Raw genomic sequence first — 6,000 nt, forward strand, 5'->3', positions numbered from 1 at the left:
AGGAGATATTTTAGGGTATCATGGGACTAACAGAGCCTTGTCTGAAGCACCCAGTCAACGGGCCAGGAAATCAATAAGTTCCATGGACATCTGAGAGGGCCAGGTGTGTGTAAAAAGGACCCTACTTCCAGGCCAGAGATGAGTGGGGAAGATACTGTGGTGTGGTCAAAGAGCTACCGGTCAAGTGAGACAACCCCACACACCAACCCCGGGAGGGTCAAGCTGTTGGGCTAGAAATGGGGAGAAAAGGATTTTAAATGGTGCTTTCAGGGCTGCTGCTATCAGAGACATCTTCTTAAGTAGGGGCTGGTAGGTGAATGGAGTTGGCGGTAGGCCGGGGGCCAGCAAGGTGATGTTGGGAACAAAGATGCTGTATTATTCACCGTTAGTAATATTGTTGTGGCATGGGTATAGGTAAAATGCCTGGTATGACGTTAGTGGGAGTGCTTGATATAAAACTACACTGCAAGGGTTAAAATGGAGGGCCTCCACAAGGGATGCCATGAGGGCTGGCTGCAGCAACAGCTTCCAAATGGTGGTTTGGGGGTCCTGTCGACTAGGCACTTTCTCTTCTTTGCTTGGGGCGTTGCAGAGGAGCTGGTTGCAGAGGCCATTGGCTTTAGTCAAATCTCTCTCCGGTTCTTTTGTGTTGTAAGACAGCTAACATCCAGGCCTGCCTGAACTAGCCTCTGTGATCCAGGGCTAGTGACTTTGCGCAAAAGAATTTTCCAAATGGAAGGATGGGCCAGGACACAGGGACAGACGGAGGCCCAGCATCACAGAGACAGAAAGCTAGTTGCTTCCTGGATAAAGATTTTGAGGGTTGTCTTAGCTGGGGTGTCTGCAAGTGGAATTGTCCCTGTGACGGTTTTGGCCACCTGTGTGTAAGGTGATCAAGTTCTATGCACGTGAATTGATCTGCTATGTAAACTAGAAATGGAGGAGAGCCATGCAGAGGGGCTTGCCCAGAGGCCAAGGCCTGGGGCTGCAGTGGTGGAACTAAAGCATGGCTTGAAAGGGAAGAGTGGAAGGCACATTCTCTTCTGCACAGCAACACATATAAGGAAGTCATATGGTTTCATAGAATCATAGATGATTAGGGTTGGAAGAGACCTCAGGAGGTCATCTAGTCCAACCCCTTGCTCAAAGCAAGACCAACCCCAACTAAATCATCCCAGCCAGGGCTTTGTCAGGCTGGGCCTTAAAAACCTCTAAGGATGGAGATTCCACCACCTTCCTAGGTAACCCATTCCACTGCTTCACCACCCTCCTAGTGAAATAGTTTTTCCTAATATCCAACCTAGACCTCCCCCACTGCAACTTGAGACCATTGTTCCTTGTTCTGTCATCTGCCACCACTGAGAACAGCCAAGCTCCGTCCTCTTTGGAACCCCCCTTCAGGTAGTTGAAGGCTGCTATCAAGTCCCCCCTCACTCTTCTCTTCTGCAGACTAAATAAGCCCAGTTCCCTGTCTCTCCTCGTAAATCATGTGCCCCAGCCCCCTAATAATTTTCGTTGCCTTCCACTGGACTCTCTCCAATTTGTCCACATCCTTTCTGTAGTTGGGGTCCAAAACTGGCTGCAGTACTCTAGATGTGGCCTCACCAGTGTCGAATAGAAGGGAATAATCACTTCCCTCAATCTGCTGGCAATGCTCCTACTAATGCAGCCCAATATGCCATTAGCTGTCTTGACAACACTTCTGGCTCATATCCAGCTTCTCATCCACTGTAATACCCAGGTCCTTTTCTGCAGAACTGCTGTTTAGCCAGTCGGTCCCCAGCCTGTAGCAGTACATAGGATTCTTCCTTCCCAAGTGCAGGACTCTGCACTTGTCCTTGTTGAACCTCATCAGATTTCTTTTGGCCCAATCCCCCAATTTGTCTAGGTCACTCTGGACCCTATCCCTAACCTCCAGCATATCTACCTGTCTCCCCAAGCTTAGTGTCATCTGCAAACTTGCTGAGGGTGCAATTCATCCCATCATTCAGATCATTAATAAAGATGTTGAACAAAACCGGCCCCAGGACCGACCCCTGGGGCACTCCACTTGATACCAGCTGCCAACTATTCATCGAGCCGTTGATCACTACCCATTGAGCCCGACGATCTCAAAGACTAATGGGGATAATCTAGGGTATCACGGGACTAACAGAGCCTTGGCTGAGGCAGGGAAATGATGGGGGATTGTAGATCCCAGGAGAGTTTCTCTGAAAGAAGAGGAGGAGAGGCAGGGGAAGGATTCTGGATAACAGCTGGACACATGGTAGCAATGAAGGGAGTCAGGCAGTTTGCCCACCTCAGTAACCCTGTGCCTTTCTTCATCCAGTGGAGAGAGTGAATGAAAGCTGATCAGGGAATGATCTGTCAGAAGAGAGAGGCCTGAGACCTGGGGATTTCTTTGATAAACACTGGAGGTGTGTGCTCAGCAACAATGGTTCCTGCCCCCAGGGCTCATCATCTGAATTAGACAGGCCAGGCTCTGCTCAGTGCAGGGAAGCAGAGAAGGGGGTTGGGAGACATCCCAGCTTTGCTTACCTCAGCAACACTCACTGCACAGGACTTTTCTGGCCCACTCCCATTAAATGAACGAACTAAGTGTGAGCAATGCAGGTGAATGGGGCCTGACTCCCTTCCATTCACAATGTACCCCCGGGTACAGATGAGAGGGAGCTGGGAAAGCACCATGCTGAAGTCCCTAAAAGATTTCTGTAGCTGGTGGGAAATAGGAAGCAGAGAGACTATGGCTAGATTTCAGCTCAGTATAAATTGCAAAAGAAGCTAGTGGAGTGATGTGAAGATTAGGTTAAACTGCATACATAGGCAGCTTGCTGCAAAGAGCTAATCCGCTAAGGAAAAGGATTGGGTGCTGTATATAGAAATCCCCAAGCAAAATCCCATCTCGTGAGTAAATAAGGAAGCAAAACCAGGCTCCTGAGCATCAGGCACTGGTGGGGAAGGAGAGAGGAGATGGAAAGTGAGGGAGAAACAGGATCCTGAGGAGCATGTTAAGTACCCATTCAACTTTTCTCTTTGGAAGGGAGAAGGGGTCACTTGAGCTAGGGTTTGCATTTCATGAGGTCGCACAAAGCAGCATATAGAAACCAAAGGGGAGAAGCAGAAAAAGGCAGATAAGGATCTGGGCTCAAGTGACAAGTCCAAGGCCTTGGTTGCAGCACCTAATTTTCTCTGGAGGTGTCAACATCCTGTCTGAATAATCCTTAGCAGTCTTCTAGCACTTTCCAGCCACCACTTTATAGAGGTGGGTGAATAGCTGTCTCCTCATTTCACAGAAGATGGGATGGAGTTGGAGGGGGTTGATAGGAGGCTAGGTTTTCAAAAGGCTCAAAAACCCAAGCAAGAAGACTCTGTGAAGTAAAGTGGGTGTTGAAAAGTAACTGCATTGGCCCTGGAGCAGGCGAGGCCATTGTGGGGCCAACACTAGCTCCCTGCATCCAGTGCTGGTACAGATGATGTTTTGCAAACACGGAGTTGCAGAATCTCTTACGTGCCCAGATTAGGTGTCTGAGTGGGAATAAGGCCCTTTGCTGTGGGGTTTGTGAGTAAAATGGTTGTGTGTCCGAGCAGCCCAGACTGACACACAGTAGCTCCAGCGGGAAGAATGGTCAGATAGTGCAGTGCCTCTGGCCAGTGCAGGTTGAAAGGGAGAAGATGTTGCATTCTCCCTCATGATTACCTCCAGGCACCAATTACCCATGTCCCACTAAAAGGGCTATTCTTAGAGAGTGGCTCTGGGATGAGAGCCCCTGGGACACGTCCAACTTCCATTAACTGTAGCAGCCCTGCACCAACACTTGGAGTGAGCGCTAAGCCACTTCTAAGGTCTTGGTGCTGGGATCTGCTTCTCTATATAGTGAGGAACACTTTGAGAGGACAGAGGCTGTTAGTTCCAAGCATGATTCCTCTCCTCACCACTCTGTGTGTTTGGGGCATGGGCTGTGAAAACAGCTGGTGCATTGGGCAAGACGGCCTGGTGGCTAATCCGTTCCTAATCCTGGCCCCAGACCAGATTTAGTGAGCCATAGGGAAGGGGCTTATGTAGCAAAACTTACGCTGCAGACTGTATGTATTGTTCTTTCTTATGCAAAAGCACTGGCTGACCTCCATATGGTTCAACAGAATAGAAAACTCTACTGGGCAGAAAATACCACTGTACACTCACACTAGTGCTCGTAGAATACGAACTGGGACTGGGAAAAGGAATGAAACAAGCCGCACTGCTGCTCTTAGCAGCACGGACAGCAGCGGATTGGGGGGGAGGGGCGGGGCAGACCTTATGCCAGTCTCTAGTCCCAGACTCAGGTGTGGCACTCCCCAGAGAGCCCTGCACACTGACATGGGCTGGGACCCAGGCAGTGGGCCTAAGATGGAGGGACCATCTCTAGGTGTGGAGCGGGGACACAGTTCTTTATCTCTGTGATTGGAGCCCCGCAGACCCAGTTCTGATGGAGCCTGGCCTAGCAAGAAATGAAGTGAGAATCTAGTGTCTGTGGGCCAGATGGCAGAAGGGAATGAATTCCTGCTGAGCTGGGCTGGAATCATCCCGGTGGCCTAGAGCTGAGTCTCTCTCCTTCCCCATCTCCAAATCAGTCCTGCTGCATTTGCTCCATTTGGTGTTGGAAGAACCAGCATTCAGGGAAGAATAGGAACAGACTCATTCTAGATTATGAGAGCAGAAGGGACTAGTTGGAATTTAGGCCCTAGCACTCAAGCCATTAGAAAAAAGGACAATGGACCAAAGTAAGCCACTCGGAGTACCCGACTCTAGACACTGTCGCCAAAGTGATCCTGATTGGGTCATTCTGGATGATCATAAGCCCAAATAAGCTGCCCTGAGAAGGGAAGCCAGACAGGCAATTCTGGAGGGGAACTTACATTGCAGGGTGTGTGCGTTGTGGGAATGTACCGGTATCCTTGAGTAGGAGCCTGTGATGAATTGGGGAATCTATGTACAATTTAGGAATTCTGGTTGATATTATGAAGTTGTAACTAAAAAAACTGCTTGATCATGACTGCCCCTCTGTTTGTGCATGCGTGGATTCCATCTTTGTTGGTAAGGCTGTCTCACATCTTCCTAAGACTGGCCACAAAAGAGAGTTGTCAACCTTAATGACTGTACTTGGATCACACAATAGTTTTGCTAAGGAGGGTGTCTGAAGGTTGGGAAATTAGTTTGAGCACATTGGTCTGCAGGGAGAGGGTTTGGAGAGTGGCAAGTTACCAAGCGGCACAAAGAGACAGGTGACTAAGCAGCAGAGCTGAGCGAAAATTGTTTGTCAAATAGTTTATTTGCCAAAAAGTGAGAGTTTGGTCATCGTGAAATGTGAGTTCAGCAAATAGTTTCAACCAAAAAAAAAGTTTCAGAAATAGCAAAATTTTTAATTTTGACCCAACTCAAAAGTTCTGCCTTTCAACAAAGGCAAGGGAGGCTAGAGTCACAAAACGGCCTGGTGGGAGGAGGGAACGTCTCCCTTGTAACCTGTAGCCTGGTCATTAGGGCCCTCACCTGGGTTGGGGGAGATCCTGGTTCAATTTTGCTCTCTGCCTGCTGTAGAGAAGGGGTTTGAACTGAATTCTCCCACATTACAGGAGTGATCCCTAGCCATCAGGCTATGGGATGGAGAAAACACCTTATCAGACAGTCTCTCCTTGTCATAGTTGGGATTAGCCCCTTAGCAGGGAGTGGACTCAGTCCACCCTGTTAAGTGCCTCCCAATAAGGTTAATAGTGGGCACCTCTACCCTATATAAAGTCAGGTAGCCCTTAGGAAGAAGGGAAGGAAACAGGAAGTACCAGCAAGATGGGCCTTGAGGAAGATGGCAGGATGGCACCCTGGGCTGGGGAAGACAGGTAATCCTGAGCTCTGGAAAGGAACCTGTGGCCAGAGAGAGCCCTGGGAAGTATCACTTGATAAAGGGAGACTGGATGTGTGGTTTATTGATTTTTCTGAGGACTATACACAAGGGTGGCTCAGGGAGA

Source organism: Mauremys mutica, chromosome 3 (assembly GCF_020497125.1).
Source record: "Mauremys mutica isolate MM-2020 ecotype Southern chromosome 3, ASM2049712v1, whole genome shotgun sequence".
In the NCBI taxonomy this organism is placed as follows: domain Eukaryota; kingdom Metazoa; phylum Chordata; order Testudines; family Geoemydidae; genus Mauremys; species Mauremys mutica.